Source organism: Trematomus bernacchii, unplaced genomic scaffold (genome assembly GCF_902827165.1).
Source record: "Trematomus bernacchii unplaced genomic scaffold, fTreBer1.1, whole genome shotgun sequence".
Lineage (NCBI taxonomy): Eukaryota > Metazoa > Chordata > Actinopteri > Perciformes > Nototheniidae > Trematomus > Trematomus bernacchii.
The window spans coordinates 4,847,770-4,867,955 of NW_022987840.1; the positions used below are offsets into that span (position 1 = coordinate 4,847,770).

The 20,186-nt window shown below is 37.4% G+C and overlaps 1 pseudogene; it reads left to right on the forward strand.

Moving 5' to 3' along the window:
- The first annotated feature begins 1,243 nt into the window (after positions 1-1,243).
- LOC117500554 lies at positions 1,244-18,482 on the forward strand (annotated as a pseudogene).
- The last annotated feature ends 1,704 nt before the right edge of the window (positions 18,483-20,186 follow it).

The window sequence follows — 20,186 nt, forward strand, 5'->3', positions numbered from 1 at the left end:
GTTAATCTGCTTTGATGCCCTTTATTTAAAACAGACAAGCGTCCCTTTATGGCAAAACATGAATCCAGAGCTAAAAGCCTGAATGTTCTCCACTGTAATTATACTACTTACTGCATTTGGGTGAGAAAGAGTAGGCTACTTCATTTATTGTTTAATATTTTTAAATATGTTTTAACATTTTGTATATATGTTTTACAGAGTCATTTGTAAATATCAAATAATACTCATCTGAAATTTAAACTGAAGAGGGATGATATCATCTCATACATTTAAGGCGTATACATCCAACAGCTCATAATCTACTACGTAGATTGGAAAAACTCCCTTTCTAATCTTTACAAAATGTACATTTCTCAGAAACTCAGAGGAAAACCACTCTTGAGGTTGAAAGTAGCATATGTTATCATAGAAAAGATAAGAAATATGTATACTTTATGATTTGCTCAATATGTAGATGTACATGTCATCATTTATCTGAAAGCATCAGAAATCATCATTGATGTTAAGCATAGACCAGCTGTTAATAATTTAACACTAACAATAAATGATTTAGAGCATTTTATGGAAATGGTTGTTTAAGATTTCACTTTAATGAAAAAAAGGTTCATTAGATAAAACATGTACAAATATTTAAAAAAAAACTTAAGACAGAAACACATACCTTATTGTTCTTAAAATATCTTGCAGAACAGTTTGACAGTTGTATTACTTTTTGAGTGTTTAAAGGCTTGGAGTGTTAATTATAGTCTATATATTTACATAAAAATCCAGTGAAATGGGGGCTTACTTACTTACTTGAATTTACATTTACTATCCAGTACGTTAACACTGAATTCAATTATATAAATAAGATATTCAAAACGTGGGGTAAATACATTTCTACACTCAATTTTGATATTATGGTTAGTTATAAACAATATTTCAATGTTTGCTACTGGCATAACACACCGAATTTTTAACCGTCGACAGTCATGTTGCATTCTGGGTAATGTAGTCGCCACATTTTTTACAACAAAGACTACATCGAACAAAAATATGATATTTCTGTTTCTTATGCATACAATGTGATACTTTTAACGTGCATTTCTGATGGAGGTAAGATCCTACTACAGTAGTGATACTTTTACTTGAGTACAGGACTTCAAAGTACTAGTTTCCAGCCGCCTGGTGATGTCAGACAGCGGCTGGGTCATTTGAAGGTCAGCAGCAGCGGAGGAGGTTCATGGAGAGTTCACTCGCATACATTAGGTAACACCATCGCTCGCTCTGACATAACTAGTATGAAGCAGGTTGAGTTGAGACATTCGTCAATAAAGAAAAAGAGATAAGAGGAAAGAAGTCCCGGGACTAACTTTGTTATGCTAAACAGCCGCCAGATCTGGATGCGTTCTCCGGTACAACATGCAAACACTTTCTGGCCGTGTGTGGGAAATATAGGTATTGTTTCTGAGCGCTCACACGCCCCTTTGAATGCAACACAGGCATGTTTTACTCTTAAAACAACGTTTGCATCGAACTCCAAATAGGAAAGGAAAAAACCCGCGCTGCTGCTTAGGATTGCACATGCGGACAACATTTCCACGCGGATCGTCGAGGAGACTGAAATCAGATCATGTTTGACTATGTGGAATTTCAAGCTTTCGGTCCCGGAGAAATCATGGACTTGTACACCTCCTCCACCCCCAGCCCTGCATCGTGCATGCTGCAGGAGCAGGAGCCGGATTTGGCAGCCTTCTTCCCGGAGCTGATCGAGGCGGACTGGCAGCAGCACCGGTGCTCCCAATGTAGGTGAAAACTGATGTCAACATTTAAAACCGTGATGTGTTGCTGAATATATGGCCTCTTAAAATATCATGTTACTATGTCCCATTTTTTTTGCAATGTTGACCAAAATCTGTTTTCATATATTTGGGTTTGGGTTCACAGGAGGGTTTGCACAATGTGTGCTTGCCCCTATATTTTGAGCCCTCAAAAATGCTATTACAGTGCTATTATTTTTGCCACACATACATACGTTTACTCTTTATAAGACTTCATCAATAACTACATATTTGTCCTGCATCTATTCATTTTCCACTGAATATTCAAGTGATTATGTGACTGTGGTCTGTTATTTACATTAAAGGTCAGGGAACATTCTGCAGTAGTTGCAGTACAAAGTGGTTAAGTGTACAAATGTAAAAAAAGCTGCAAATCCAAAACATATTATCAACAGGTATATGGATCATACAAATGTTACATTTTGGTAATCAGTCTAGCTGGGTTGCATATGGATATTTATTTATAACAATAGTGTTCCCCATTGGAATAGCAATTAAAAACATCAGGCTGCACTGATCTTATATAGCTTACATACAGACATAGATAAATCTACTGCAGTCTCTGTATGGCACATTACATACAAGGTATTGCAATTCATTAAAAGTAATGCACACAAAAAATACAAAAAATAATGATATTGTAAAAATAAATTAAAAAAACTGTCAAATAGATAATATACGATGACAAGTAATAGACATAAGAGGGGATACATCAAATTGCAGCAATTATGCAATGCAAGGAATAGTTAAATAATTAAATGATGGCCATAAAGCAACATTTAAATGAACAAATATACTTTTAATCCAAATAAAGGCTAAAAGTTAAGGTAGAATTTAGGTTTACTTTTGAAGCAATCTCAATTGACACACAGGAGCTGCAAGACCATAAATCGCCTCAAAAACAAGTACAAATCAAACAAAATTATAAGAAAGTAAGTTTAATAAAGTATTTATTTGATTCATGACCTCTTTTGTGTCTTGCTGCCCACATATCACATTTTCTCCAACAATTTATGAATGCTTGAGTTTGTACTGGAAATGTTAGTGTTTCCTCTAATCATGTATGAAGGTCCTTACCTTTTACTTTAATATTTTATTTCAACCCCCTATTTAACAATTTAAGCAGAAATAATAAATGGTGTGTTTATTAATGTTATTTGAATAACTACAACCATGTCGGCATCCATTGCAAATAAGTTAGATACAGTTAAAACACAGATGCAATAAAAGAAGATATGTCTTCATAGTAGAACAACAACATTATATTGTTTTACAACCTATTTATTTATTGCTTTACACACTGATTATTTGTGCCAAAGAGGGGAAGTTAAAGTATAAGTTAAACAACCTATAAAGTGTGAGTTTTTATGGGGAGTTTCTCTGGCAGGAGTAAACTCAGCAGTAAACAGGGTGCTGTGCACGGAGCAGATCGTGACGTTGTGGTGGTCTGTGTTTGGGACGGGCCGGTCAGTTTTGGGTCAATGTGAGTTCACTGGACGGTCACCGGCTCAGGAGGTCAGAGGAGAGCCAGACTGCTGCCAGTGGTTGGAAGAAATACTATTTCCTTTACTTCAGTCGCAGGACAACAAATGCCAAAACAAAAACAACATTAAAAGTCCTTCATTATAAATTCTGCATTAAAAATGTATTGAACAGAAGTAAAAGAAGCAAACTGTACTTGTTCTGCAGAACAATGCCCCTTTTGACTGATATATGCCGGTTATATGTGACATTACTAGATTGACTGATTTATGAAAGAAGTAAAAGGTTCTGCTATGTAAATTCAGTTATTTGCCTTAACTCTTAACATTTGTGAAATAATAATGAATAATCAAAATAATTGTATCTCTTTGGACCTCCTAAACGAAACATACAGACATACTGCTTATGCATCTCGAAGTACAAAACAACGAAATGTAAATTCGTTTTTTAAATTTATAACACATTTTGTATTTAAATGTTTCAAATGCCAGGGAGAAATGCATGAATAATATACATTCACAAATAACCTAAAGCTGCATTGATTTGTTTAATACATTAATTTGGCATTTAAAAAAGGTGTTATCACTTTTGTTACCTCAAGCAAAAATACCACAAAATGTACTTAATTCTGCTCAAACATGAAGATTTGAAGATTTTACGCTTGTTTTGTCAGACATGACATTAAATGAAACGTCTTTAGGTTTTGGATTGTTGGTTAGACATGCAAGCAATTTAAAGAAGCACTTGGGGCTCTAAAGAAGTTATAATGAGCAAGTTTCACAACTATTTATAGAATCGAAGAATAAGAGAACAATCAAGAAAATAAGTTAATAAGTTGTTAAGGCTGCAACAGGACATTTTTGTATTGAATTTTGATTTATGAAGGTTGTAGTAAGCGAGACGCACAGGAAGGCTAAACAAGACAAAAAGAGCCTCTGTCTAAATAGTAGTTTAACCACATAACACATTCAGCAGTATGAAGCATCTCCAAAAAAGCTTTTACTCAACTTGAACTGATGTTGCCATGTCCTTATCTTTGAGGCTTCAAACTATTTACTCCCTGTTGCAACATTTTTTTGTGGATTTAATGTTTGACTCACACAATGCATTGTCACTTCCATCAAATAACACCAGCTAAATTGGGATGGGGGCAACCTTTCTCCCTTCCCCCCTAACCAAATTACTCACACAGCCCCCCACACACACACACTTTCTGTTTCTTCTCCCTCCCTCTCATCAGTCAGCTGGGCTTGTGGCATGCTCCTGCATTGTTTTGGGCTGGGAGAGCGCTCGGGCTGATGGGGGTGTCCTCGATTGACCCGCTGATTCCAGGTTCAATCAGAGGCCACGGGTTTGAGTGGATGTAGATGAGCAATTTTTCTCGTTTTGTCCCCCTTTTCAAAACGGCTTTCTTCGTTTTCTGTCAGTGGTGGAGGTGATCAGGGAGCCAGCGGGGCGGCTGAGCGAGCCCCTCAGACTGGAGCAATTCTCCTCTCAAAAGTGGTTTTAAAGTGGGAGGGTGCACCGGTCTGTTGTGAAATGAAACATTCAACTGGAAACATTGAGGTTAAAGCTGTGCTACAAAAGGTGCAGCTGTGTATGTTATGGAGAGCAAGTTCTACATTGAATACACTCAATAAACAACCTAAGATGACTCAACTCGGTCACCCTGTGATGTTTCAAAGACTGTTGATCTCCAGCTTTTCTGCCTGATTGCATGTTTCATTATATGTAAATTGAGTTACATACAATGACAACTATTTGTAGCTACATTTTTTGACTAGGGGTGAGGAGTTATTTTTCTGTTGCGTATGATAAAGACTGTGGAGGGCAGGCACTGACTAAGTGTGTAGTCTTGGCACAATGCTTGCTTTTTAGAAGTAAGACAAAGTCTCAAGCACCACTTAGATCTGCTAGTGGCTGTAGTCCATTATACAAAAGTGATCACATACCATTTGATTATCTTTTTGGCCTAACATGCTTTGGATTACCAAAAACTCAGCTGATTCTTTTTTCATGTGTGTGTTTAATTGTGATTATTTACCTTGTCTCTTTTAGATTTTCCCAAAAAGAGATAGTGAGATAATCTTTAAGAAAGCTTTCCTATATTTTGGCCAAATGCACTTTTATTTACCTGAAAAATGCACTTTTATTTACCTGAAATATACAGAAAATGCCATTAGCTCAGTAAAAGCATGAACGTGCTCAGTCGTGTTGAACGCATTATGAAATATGTTTTGTTAAAATTCATATTGGTGGAACTTTGACCTGATGTTAGTGTAGAGAAAACCTCTCTCTAGAAAGTCACACCGGGGAGCTGCAGGTTACAGTTCGCAGTAAGCTACCATTTGATTTCTATGGATATTTGCGGTGGCTAGTCTAACCTCAGCGAGCTTCACACTAAACATTTACATTTCTTTGCATATCTATTAATTGTATGTTGTCATATTGTGTTTGCAGCCGTTGGAAGCCATAGCTCCAGCTCCAGTTCAGATGACCTGTTTGCCAGCCCGGCCTCCCCCCCCGCCGCCCCCTCGCACTTACAAGCCCTGCTTTGTGTGTCAAGACAAATCCTCAGGCTACCATTATGGCGTCAGCGCCTGCGAGGGCTGCAAGGTAACATGTTCAGGTTCACATACATCTTCAATTACAAAGATAAATCACTGTTTTCTCTTTTTTCAAATGTGTTTCATTATCTTAATCAAGCTGTTGTATCATTTTGGGATGAAACATGTTGAATTTAATGAAATGCACGTTTTATTATCTTCAGTTGCATTGTAGTGGCCCCACACTGAAGGATAATGGGTCAGATTTTGCAAATGACTGGCACCTCCCCACAATCGTTGGGGTGTTACTGATTTGAGGCTGGTCTGAACAGATTATCTGCTCAAATGATCCTGCAGTATGAGGGGTTTACAGACATAATCCTAATTTTACAGACCGCACTGGAGTCTCCCTGATTTTTAAATCGTGTATTGTGAACAGAAACAGAGATGTAATATTGATAAGAAACCCTCAATAGCCAATGAGAGTGAGCTGACCAGGAAGGGTAATCCCTCTTCAGGGCATCTGCATCTAAGTGGTATGCCCCAGATGTCCTGTATTTTAACTTGCCAATGTTAGCTAACCTGCTTTTATATTATGCTAATATGCTAATGAAGAGAGCTAATGTTGACTACGCGTACAATTGAAAAAGTTGTGGATAACATCATCTGCATTTCCTCTTTTTCTGTCCATAACCAAGCTCAACAAATATTCTAGGTTACAGTTCAATATTTGTTTTAATCTGTTTAGATTTTAAAATCCTAAATTTACCAGGAAAGTATTGATTGCTGTATTTGCTCTGAAAAAACACCAAAACAATTACAGGGCCTGAACTTAGTCCGGATAACAAAATGTGTGTGAGCAGTCAGCATTACATTAACAGTGATCTCGAGACAACATTTACACACTATGGTGAATTGGTTATTCTTTATTTGTATTTATGTAGTTTGTAGGTGTTATTTTTGAAACATTTTAAGATTTAGTCTGTGACTATTTATTTAAATTTAAAACAAATCATGCTTCACATTTAACAGAAATGTCTAGTCCCAATTTGTTGAGATAGAATTACAATAAAATCCTTCTAGAGGTTTCTTAAAATATATAATACATTAAAATATAAATATTTTACTTATTATCACACGATGTATTCTGGTCCCCAGAGTCACAGTATAAAGTATAAATGCATTTTTTCCTGTTTTGTCAGGAAATAAATTATCCCAGCAGTTTTCTCATACTCTATGCACTTAATCATTTATATCTTCTCTTTACTCGTTGTTTACTCTGCAGGGCTTCTTCCGCCGCAGCGTGCAGAAGAACATGGTGTACACCTGCCATCGAGACCGAAACTGCATCATCAACAAGATCACCAGGAACCGCTGTCAGTACTGTCGGCTGCAGAGGTGCTTTGCAGCGGGAATGTCCAAGGAGTGTAAGTGTCTGATCCACTCAGAAGGACACATCCTCCTTGACCCCCTCTCATGCAGAAAACACAAGAAGGATTTATCTTGTCTTACAAAATGTGAATACATTCAGTACAAATGACTCCTTCAAGGACAGGGTAGATAGTAGATAGTGGACAATGGATAGTAGATGTCATTGATCAGAGTGAAGAAGATAATAGAGGTGACTCTAAGGTCAGTCAGTCACAAATGTAAATGATCAACTCAGGTTTATCACTTGTGTCTTCGCATATAGCAGTTGCATGGTAAAAACCTGATTCATGTGCAAGAAATACATATTTATCTGTACAGACAAAAATAGCGATGATCCGAATACACACCTTTGAACCTGTTAAGCCCCAAGCCTGTTTTTCAGGTCTCAGGCTCGAAAATGACATTCCCAGAACAAATGATTATATCTTCACTTCTAAAAGGGGTAAATTAATAATCTTTTTTCTCAAAGCAATGATAAACCTGTGAGTTGGATGTAGAAAAGTCAGAATTAATATAGAATTTTTTTATTTTAAAGTAAATTCAGATTGAACATAGTAAAAAAATGTAAATTATAGTGTCCGTCCAAAAAGAAAAACATGACTTATAGTGAAAACTACCCTTGAATGATGGGATGGTAGACTAAAAGCTTTAGGAATCCAAACTATGACATATAATAAGTACCCTGTATCAAGATTGATGCAAAACAAGTGACATTTTACCTTTTATAGAGAGGTTTAGCAAAATAAAAACCACTTCTGGGGTCATTGGGGTGCATTTGCCATATCTCTGGCCACCCTCGGTCGATTTTGATGATTGACATCTCTTTTGAGACGTTAGAGCCAAAAGAATCGAGGGGAGGTTCCTAAATCCATCTAAACATTTCCATTGAGGAGTCAGAGTGATGCGCACTCAGTTTTCCCAAAACCGGAAGGTGGGTTGTAGCTCTCATAGCAGCTAATATGAAATCTCAGTTTTTGACAAAAATGGAATGATGGATTATCAGTAATCATTTCAAAGTGACACGGAAACATTGGATTAACCTTCAGCAGCGTTTATCTCGTTTTAATGCCATTGAACACGACTTTTGATTAGAAAAACAGCAAAGGCAAGACATATTTGCCGTTTTGGCTCAGTAAGCTGCGCTGTGTGTTGTCTGGGTTTGCCTGAGCTGCCGCAAGTTTTGGTACTTACACCTCTAGAATCTGTGGAATCTCAGCATTAATCAGATATCTTGTTTGTGCAGATCCGATAAGTAATAAAGTATTTGCTAAGTGCGTTAGAATTTTTTCGCTCAGGGCTAATTCAGAGGCTCGGCGTTAGAGTTGTGTTTTGTTTCGGTAAAAATGGTTCATATCGTCAGTTAGCTGAGTTTCTTCCCGTTAAGTGGGTATGACACATTCATAGTTTGTTAAATGTTAAGAAGCCCTCAGACGCTGTTTCTTGCAGATGTTGCGTTTTTGCCGTGGGGCTCAACAGATCCTCAACAGGGGCCTATTATGCTAATTTTCAGGTTCCATAATTGTATGTTGTGCCTCGACTGTGACATGTTAACCTGCTTTAATGTTCAAAAAGTGTTTTTGTTATCTCATACTGCCTGTGCTGCAGGACCGATGTTCACCCTCTGTCTGAAACCCCAGTCTGCTCTGATTGGTTAGCTGGCCGGCTCTGTTGTGTTTGGTCATTTGCTTAGAGATGTCCCGCCCCTTAGCCAATCACGGTCAATGGTTTGAAGCGCTAGCCAATAGAGAGGCGAAGTCCCTCCCCTTCCGGTGGGACTCATGGGACCTTATTTCGGAAAAAGTTTGTATTGAAGTCAATGGAGAGAGAAAGATTATCTTTCGATCCCGTTTGAATTGTGCCACGAATTACACATATGATGTTTGTCAATCTTAAATAATAATTTCCATGTCAAAAAAGTCACAGTTTGTCGTAAAACTGTTGAAATATAAGACTATGAAAAATACGGTTGTGGGAACAAACTTTGGGATGATGGCCTTTGCAGCCTATTTAACACACTACAGGAGAGGGAAAAATAAGCATAATAGGGCCTCTTGAATCAATCTAGCTATCTAAATTACAATCTACACACACATCTTACTTTTACCGACTAACGTTTACAACATCCATCTCTTAGTGTGGTGTGACAAATATCAGCTGATCTGTTTTCAGAGGATGTCGCTTTAGAGGCTGATTCACCTACATTTTGAGATGTACAGTACACTATAGGGTGTATATTCTCCCCACCGACCCTTCACCCCCCACTATCACAGCTTGATTAACTCACTGAAATCTCTCTTAGCACTTTCAACTCTGAGTGTTCAGATACCAAAGTCAATGTGAGATAAATAAATGATGACACAATGTTATCAGGCTGATTAAGGCCATTTTGAGATAATGCCTGGATTATTTATCAATTAAAATATTTCACTGAGGTAACACCAGTAAATTCCACTAGACTTACATTGTATATTTATTTTTATTTATATAAATGTACACATTTGGCAGGATATGCTGCAATCTGCTGATGAATGCTGCTGTATAGTGTATAAAACAGGATTAATTTTTCATTAGACAATGATCTTGTTACCGTCTCACTCACAGCCTGTCGATGTATTCTGTTACGGTGGTAAAGCCAAAATCCAGCTACTGCAACCTGGTTAAATGATTAAATACATTTGCTATTGTTAGATAGGGTAAAAGAAAATCTTAAAAGGTTAATTTGCCAATTTCAATCAAAGATTGCAGCCTATTATCTCACATATCAATACTCTTACCTTTTTGGACACCAACTAATACATTCTTTTTAAAATCAAGCACCTTTATCAGCCTTCTTATTTTGGAAATTATACCATTTATCTTCTTTTTGTATACATTTGCACTCTACTTAAAAACACTGTAAATCTACTTCAGATGTTTGGATAACACGAGTAGGAAACAAGCCTGCACAGACCATACTGAAATCTTATTTTACAAATAATATGATACTGATTCTATAAAACAAGCCTAATCTTTAATACTGGATTAAAACAGAATAAATAGAGACTTTACACAAATCTTCTCAGCATTGGAATATTGATTTAGAATTTGAAAAGACCTTTTCAAGTATTCATTTTTAAATAACTCGAGCACCAGCAGTGCCTCGAGCACACAAAGAAACAAAGTAATCGACCTAGATAACAGAGTGTGTTATGTGGGGGAAGGCAGCGATAGGGCAGCAGTGGAGGATCCTCCCATCCACATTGTCTGTTGTTGCCGCTCCACACTCACGTTACATAAATACATCACATGTAGCAGGCAGGTGGATGCTATGTAACTGCTTCGGTCTACAGCCAGTGTGTAATGTGATCGCTCTTGGAGTGTTTACACAATGATGACTGAATGTAGGGCATTTGGAGATGAAGAGACGGAGGTGGCGAGGGAGGCAGAGACGGAGGTGTTGCATAATCCTGAGATCTCTGACATGTGTGTGGCTGCCTGAGCCGAGTCATCGGGACTCGCTGAAACGTGTTCACACCGTTAGTGGAGTGGTTATGAAAGACTAACCTGGTTAAGCTGTGTTTGCCTGCTTCACATGCTCCCTGGAGAAACCCTTAATCCACACAGTTTACTGCCAGCTGATTTTTCAGTTTCGCTGAACACTGTTGACAGTCATGTCTAGAGGCTTTAACCCTGTAAAGCCTAAATTAATCCTCGTCCTATTTACACATTCCACTAAATTCACACAACCTGGTCTGGCAAGACTGTTATCCTTCGTACTTAAAGGACCCATTGACAATGTAAATGTGATCTTTAGAAAGATTTACAGCTTTTATCTACACTTTTTGACATACTTAATATATGTTATTTGGTGTGTTCTTTGACACAGTTGTTATTTAGTGTCCTGCCATATTTTAGGTCAACATTTGGCAGCATAAAAGCAATTCAGTATAATTTACAGAAACGTGTTGTCTCTATAAAATATAGATGATGCAATGATGAGTTGAATAAATCAATTAGTTGATGGACAGGAAAATAAAGATGGCCTTAACAATAGACAATGGATTCATTGTTTGGAAAATGAAACACAAATGGCAAGAAATGCTGTTTTCAGATTGTTACATTTGGAGATTTCCTTCCTTTCACTTTTTTATATTTTATATACAAGACAACACATTAAGACATCGCCCTGGACTTGAGAAACTGAGATGGACATTTTTCACTCTACTGTGAGCGATTAAATACTTCTATCTTTTTACATTATTTCACATGATGTTTATATGTATTTTTTACAAATGTTGTGCATATCACTTTTTGTCATTACTTTCAACAATGTTTTTCTCTTAAAGAAGAAGTGTTTTGGAAAGGGTTGAATATCATTCATCAGTGTAAAATAAAGTACCATTGTTTGAACTGTTATTATGCCTTTTAGTTATTTTTTAAATGTCTTATAATCTGCGTGGTTCTTTTCCTCAGCAGTGAGAAACGACAGGAGCACCCGGAAGGGGAAGAAGGAGGCGGTGAAGATGACCATCATGGAGACGTACGAGCTGACGGCGGAGCTCGGCCTGATCGTGGAGAAGATCTGCAGAGCTCACAGAGAGACCTTCCCCTCTCTCTGCCAGCTGGGGAAATACACCACAGTGAGTCAAGACACAAGACCTGACTGTAACAAATGTAATTTGCAGAAAGGGAAAATATCAAAGATGTCCTCGCAGTCCAGTGGATCTTAAATTAAGGTAGGCATTTTAAGGATTATCAAGTCTAAGTATGGTAGTTCATTTTTGACAGAAGATTTCACAACACTTTATTCTATGAGTCAGTCATTTTCAAAAAAATAGTCTTAGGTTACCCTAAAAGAGGAATGTAGTTTGGTATTAATATTAAAGAAAATAAACACAATGTATTTAAGATAGAATATAGTTGAGAAGAAGTTGATTGCCTTGAAAGAGTTCCTCCATTTAAACACAAATGGCAATGTTGGCAAATGTTTTCTTGTCATGTTGAATTTATTTTTTCCTGTTGACAAATTTCCCATTCTGGCTTGTTCAGCATCACTGACTAAAATAGGCTCTAAATAATCAGAACTTTGCGGCATTGTTCTAAGCCGCCCCAAAAGTCAAATTGTGTTAGTCAGTATTTGCGTAAGGACATGTTTGGTCTCATGCAATATGTATTTTAAAGCATAACATATTTCATGGAACAATAAGCACAAAACAAATCACAATGTTCATGCAAACTGGGTCACACAACAGGAATTACCCCACCTCGCTTCATGAGAAAAACACACAACTCCCTGCCGTTGCACAACACAGTGATCCATCTGGTATAATGTGTCTGGGTGTGCCCTCTTTACAAATAAATGAATGGTTTTCACATCACATGTTTGTGGTTCGACAATTCCGTAGAACTGAGAGAACGTTGGACGTGAAAACAGGAAGTACAGAAGGATTAAAAAACGTCAGTATATCAGTATAGCTCTGACTCTTGTCAAATGCTAAATGGCTATAATAAATCCCTCAAAATGATTTCTTATCTGTAAAACCACGTGTAGAGGTTAGTTAAACAATTTTTTTTAAATTGTATGTCATTTCATTCATTGTATTCATTTTTTACAATATTTGAAATTACTATGTTTATGTTAAGGATGTTGCTGGCACATACCATTATCAAGCAATGAAAACAGCATGTATTGCAAGTCATTTGGAATTATATTTCTATTAACATCATGTCTTTTAACGCCTTTAAGCTGGGTTCCTGAATCCTACATCTTCCCTTTAACAACAAACATATTTTTTTGTCGTTAATCCAGAACTCCAGCTGCGACCACAGGATCCAGCTGGACCTCGGGCTGTGGGACAAGTTCAGCGAGCTCGCCACCAAGTGCATCATCAAGGTGGTGGAGTTTGCCAAGCGAGTGCCTGGATTCACCGGCCTGACCATCGCTGACCAGATCACTCTGCTAAAAACTGCATGCCTGGACATCCTGGTACACCTAACAATAACTTCCTATAACAGAGAGCTGTTCATAGTTTTGTTTAACTCACACCCACAAAAGATGTGCTTGAACTGAGTGACCTGAATTGCACTTTCTGTTACATGTTCACATATACACAGCTCCTTCTGCTCCTTTACACCTTCTGTGGATTATGACTTGAGGCATCAGCTGACATGCCAAACACAGACTGACAGGCCATCTGGCAGACTGCGGCCCTTGAGACTGTGTCACATGTTTCATTCCTTCTTATCCTCCCTCCATTATGCACTGCTTATTCGCTTTGTCACCCTCACCACCGCCCTGATCTTTTACTCTGACACTGACTTTCAGCATCGGGGGAATTCCATGTAGTAGGGCTGTGCGATTATGGCAAAAATCATAATCACGATTATTTGGGTCAATAATTGATATCACGATTATTAAATACGATTATTCATTGACTTTGAAAAAATCAATTTATTGAACTTTAAAACAAATACAAATAATAATTTGAACAGTATATTTTTAACTGTTAATTACCCTGAACGTATAATTCAACGGAAAAACCAATACAAAAATAAATAAATTAAATGATACATTTAAATAAATAATATCAAAATAATAAATACCAATAAACAAGATCAACAAATATTTTGGAGCGCACTTCCCCAAGCTACTAAACATATATAAATATGATAAATACAAATAAATGAGACCAAAATAAATTAGATCAAATATGTTGTCACTGTCACAACCAAGCAAAGCAAAATAATTGTTTTTTTCGATTATGTTGTTTTCGTAATTGTGGCAGGCCAAAATCGTAATTGCGATTAAAATACGATTAATTGCACAGCCCTACCATGTAGCATCTCTAGCTCTGCAGAGTTTCATTTTCACAAATGTTTCATTCTGGCACTTCTCATGTTCTCCTCGTTTGCTCTACATGTGTGTAACTCTGTCCCTGGCACCGTGCATCACTGTAAACACAGAATAAGTCATCCTGCAACAAAACACAAAATATCCAGTGTGCCATGCATGCTTCCATGATTTGTATTTAATGTTATTTATCAGGGGCGTTGCACAGTAATACAAATTCATGAATTGAGCTATGTTTTATGTTTGAATGGCCATGCCTGAATTAGGAACCTTCTCGAATGACTGATTAATACACAATCTGAAGACAAAAAACAGGAATATGCTAACAAAGGTTGTTAGGTGGAGTCTTGAAGACTTGTTTTATTTCTGTTTAAGTAAAACTTTATTTAAAATTAAACCATATACAAAATAAATTAGATACACAAGCATAGTTCTTTTTCAGTGGTTGAAAAGGGCTCAAACATTATTTTCTAAAACAAACAGATTAAGAAATTGTGTATTTGTCAAGGTGACATCTGCTGGGTGGAGCATAGCCGCTGAAATTCATCTGCTGTTCGCTGATTTGATTTGCTATTAATCCTGGAAAAAATATACAAATGAATGTGATGCAGAAGCAAACATGACTCCAAGCTAGAAGTCATTTGAATGTTTTTTAAAGCCTTTGAAGCCTGTCTCATCACAATACCTGTCATGTTTCCTCATAGCGATCAATGCATTGCTACCTGATACTTGTTCCACATACACATTTATATAATCAGTTTTTCTTCTTTCCTTCCTCTTTCTTGCTCTTACCTTCTTCCATTCAGATCCTGAGGATTTGTACCCGCTACACTCCGGGCCAGGACACCATGACCTTCTCCGACGGGCTGACCCTGACCCGCACTCAGATCCATAACGCTGGATTTGGACCGCTGACAGATCAGGTTTTCACGTTTGCGGGCCAGCTGCTGCCCCTGCAGATGGACGACACGGAGAGCGGCCTTCTCAGCGCCATCTGTCTCGTCTCTGGAGGTACTGAAGCTCAGAGGAGAATACAGCCTAGCTCCTACAGAGAAAAGGAATACATGTAAGCTATTGTATCTATCTGTCTTTCCTGTTTGTCTGAACAGACCGACAGGATCTGGAGGAGCCGTCTAAGGTGGAGGTGCTGCAGGAGCCGCTGCTGGAGGCGCTGAAGATTTACTCCCGTAAACGGCGGCCCAGCATGCCCCTGATGTTCCCTAAAGCCCTCATGAAGATCACAGACCTGCGCAGCATCAGCGCCAAAGGTCAGCATTGCACTGCTAAATGATCATTATTTCTTCGTCTCATATGATTTCAATGATACACAGTAATAACTTAAATACTAAGATCTGCGATGGTAGTATATTTGAGTCACTACACTGTTTTGCTGGTCTGGCCCAGTTTAGGGTCATAAAGAGTTTTGATTCGATGCTAAAAATAAATGTATCATTATGACACATTCATGCTAATTCCAGAGGGGCCGACATCAGCAACCTGTGTCGTCAGCGTAATGGCGCTTTATCCAACAATACGACAACGTGATTAAAATATTGTCTTTATAAAAGGAGCCGCTGTTCTCTGATAGGCTGTTCTCAACTAACTGCCAAGCAAAGGCTAGCAGATTCATGAAGGAGATTTCAATATAGGTGAAGGGGGGAAGATGTGCAAGCACAGTGCAGGTTGTTTGTTTACTAGAAAGGGCATGTGTTTCATGGAGTGAGGGGTCACAGTCTAAAAGACAAAATTACTCAATTCAAACCACAGCAGCAGGCGCATCCATATTGGTTTATCACATGATAAAGAGCCAACATGTTAACACAGCAGGAAAAACCTAGAAGTGGTAACCCTTCAACTGCACAAAAGTATCTGTCAGTATGTGTGCTATGTAAAAAAAACATTTCCATTTCCACAGGCGCTGAGAGGGTGGTGACTTTAAAGCTGGAGATCCCGGGCTCCATGCCGCCTCTGATCGAGGAGATGCTGGAGGATCTGGAGAAAAGCTGTGAGGAGAGCAGAGAGGAGCCGAACACCAGCCAGCACACACACACACCGACTGCTCTCAGTACATGACTTCTTACTCTGAAGTCACTGCGAGAACATTGGCTCCCGTACTCCCTCCCAGAGAAAACGCTAACAATATAAACTACAGATGCAGTCCAGGTGGTTATAAGTGTCTTACCTCAGTTTCACAGATCGGTTTGCAAACGCTCCACTTGTGTTTGTCTGAAGAAGAGATTCAGTTGTTCCACTAACGACTACGCTGATGAACGAAGAGCTAATGTGTGCTTCAAAGAGGGAAAAGAGAATGATGCAGTAATGTATGAATTTGTATCACATTTTCATTCTTTTAACCCCTTCTGACAGACACCTCATAACCACTGGAAATCACACAGGTTTCTACTGTATTTATATTTGCATGAGTTATCACATGGATTAATTTTTACCTCATTAAGTAACAACGGCTTTAGCTTTAGCGTAGCAAATTAGTAAACAAATGGATTTAAAACGCCTACTTGTTGGTTGTACACGTGTAAAAAGAAAGCTCTGGACTAACTCTCTAAACATGTTTGAAGAAAACGAGCAGATTAATCTGCACAAAAGGGAACAGTTTAAAAGCAAAAACGTTTTTTCTCAGAGTTGAATGTTCATATCTTACATTAACAAAAATCACAAATATGTGTGTATATATATATGCCGACTTGATATAGGGAAATAGTAAATACAGAAAACTGCTTAGCTTTGAACAAAACTAAATAAGCTGAAGATGGACCTGAGAGCAGAATGTACTGCTAATAAAGGAAACACATGCACATGATAGTTTGAGGTTTATGAAGTTATTGAATTTAGTGTTGGAAATTAGCTAAAATATATTGAATGATGGTATGATTAAGAAGGTATTGCAGATATTATTGTATTATAAATATTGTGCAATTTGTAGTTTTGAGTTGTAAAGGGGTTTCTTAATTTGCTTGTTAACTATCTATTTGCACATGTTTTCCTAATATGCTGTGCATTGAGCTCTCAGTCACCATAGAAACGACATAGTTACTACAAAACTGTTTAAGTGATCAATCAATTCAAATCAGCAAAATGATTGTAGCACAACAGAAGTTGTAGGTAAAATAGGATACATTGCATTGTGGGATTGTCTGCAATCGCTACACATGTTTTTTGTGGCATGTTTTTTGAGCCCTATATAATGCGCTCATTATACACTCTGAGTTCAGAGTTTATTCAATATAAAAGGGCAAAGGGCTCATGTAGAGCGCTTTATATTCAATTGTGAGTGACGCTGGTACCCTTTGACCCCTCAGTGACTCCAGGACGTCCCTGCCCTCACTCAAGAAAAAGTCCTGCACGTGACCTTTCAAAAAAACCACACCTTTTTTGTTTTTACATCTTGATTTTGTACACATCTATTAAAAAGAACAAACTAGACATTAATTATTGAGGTACTGATTGGAGGATTTTGGATTGTCAGACCCAGACTAGCTGTTTCTCTCTGTTTCCAGTCTTTATACTGACAGTAACTAAGCTAAGCTTGTGGTATCAATCTACTCAACCAACTCTCAGCAAGAATTAAATAAAACATGTTTCCCAAACTGTAACTAATATTAAGAGCTTTTCGCTCAACAGTGTCAGTGTTTACGGTGTAACTTTTCCTGGACCACTTTTGGTACATTTTTGGCTGGAGATCTGCTTAGTTGTTTTACACTATCAACACAATTTTATACTTTCACACATTTTCTAAATGCAAAGTTTTAAACCAAGGTCACATATCTGCAGTTATTGGTTTGACTGGATATTGTTCAAAATGATGGCGATCTAAATCAATGATAAAATATACTTTGTATATACTTTTGAGTTCTATATCAACATGTGTTCTACAAACCATTTGTTCCTTTAACACAAACAACATATTTAAAAATGTATCTGTGTTTGATATTGTCTTATCATAGATAGACATACATTAGTTCTGTGCCTATGTACCTCGGAAATGATACTAATAAAACACTTGCAACATTAGGAAAAGGATAATCGACAGCTTAGCAAACAAAAAGCTACACATACAGTGGCTTTTTGTCATAGATGGCAAAGCGAATGAGACTTATAAATACAACTTTAATGACATTTGTTCCTCAAAAATGTACATTCCATGAAACAGAAGGATGTTTAATTGTATAAAATATCTAATGTATGTAACAAAGCAGGCAGCCTGTTTACTATAAGAACTCATGTGCCTACTCTTAATGTGCCAATTTCTCTCATATCTTGGAATTTGACATACTCTACCAATGTAACCTGGACCATTTATTCAGATTTCTTTATGTTTTTGTTGGTCTATTAAAGTGTTGTGTACTTTTCACTGAAGCTGCTAGTTTTTGTCATTGCTGAGCCTTGAGGATGTTAGCGGTCTGCTTATTAGCCCCCCAGGAGTTATGGAACATTTTCCTGAAATTCTTCCCAATGTTTCCAGCATTGATAAAACTTGATATAATCAAACATTCACCAGTGCTATATAGCAGCTTTTGGTACATTTTGGAAAATAAAATAAGTTTTTAGGCTTGCTTTATATCAAATATAGTGAAAAATGGGTTGGTCAAAAATATTAGCTCCCATGTGAATTTTTGCTTTCAAAACACACCTAATCAATCAATCAGCTTTCAAACCACACCTAATCAATCGATCAGCTTTCAAACCACACCTAATCAACCAATCAGCTTTCTTTTTTGTTTTTAGGCTTGCTTTATATCAAATATAGTGAAAAATGGGTTGGTCTTCATTCGAAAGTCAGGACCATACTGCCCCCTGTGGATCCTGTAAGGAAACTGCACTGCAGTACAGTTAATGGGGACAATGAAAACCACAAATCACTTTTTTAATTGTATCTGTTCATGAGTAAAATAAATCCAGATGTACAGAAGAAGAAGCTAATTGTAATACTGTTGTGATAGTGGATGACTTGTGGCTTCGCAAATGTTTCAAATACATCTTTCTAAGTTTCCAAAACTCAGTCAGTAAACATTAAACAAGAAATACTTAGAAATGTTACTTAAAAGAAAGTAATACCATTTACCAAACTGTAGTAAAAACCCTGCATTCAAGTTCTTACCTAAGTAAACATATAGGCAAGACATATTCATAAAAGCATAAACATTCTTACAGTACTAAAGGTACAACTATTTATTGCACAAAATGGCGTATGTTCATAATTCTAAGTATGTTATATTATTGTGTAATGTATACTTAGTGACTGAGTTAAGTATGTCGAAGCTGGTGAAGTTTAAATGTTGACTGCTCTACTGCCGTGTAGCTGGTCAAGTTCTCCTTGGGGATTAATAAAGTCACATTTTAACCCAAAATGATACAAAATATTGAATTTGTTGAATCCATTTTGCATTTTTATTTGAAGTCACTTAAAGGGGACCTATCATGCAAAATGCACCTTTGTACGTCTTTTATACATGAATATGTGTCCCCGGTGTGTCAGGAAACTCACCAAGAGTCAGAAAACACAACCCTCTCTATTTTCCTCCATACCCAAATCTCTAAAAACGGGGCTGCAACGGATCTGATACAGACTGATACAGATTTGAACACTTTACTGACGTCAGGACGGTGGCGCTACGGCTATTACGCTGTAGTACATATGCCAGGCCTGTAGGTGGTGCTGTTCTCACAGAATCAGCCCTTGCAAAAACAGGGCTAAAAAAGTGCAAATTGAGCGAAATGAGGCATGGCTAAAATGCATGATCTGTTTGGTATTTTGAAGAAAAAAAAAGTATAAATATAGGTCCTACACTATATTATTAAAATATAGCATGATAGGTCCACTTTAAGTGATCAAATACCGTAAGTGGAGTAAAAAGTGCAATATAGGCTATCCCTCTGAAATCTAGTGAAGTAGAAGTATAAATAGCCGGAAAGTAAAAATACTACTTAAAAGTTGTAAATAAAGAACTTGCGGATATTAGTTAAATTCCACGACTATTGTACGTGAATAAAAGCTTCTTCAGATGTGTTTACTTTGGCCCATTCTCCTTCTGACCCTTCTTCCTGATATCTCTCCATTAC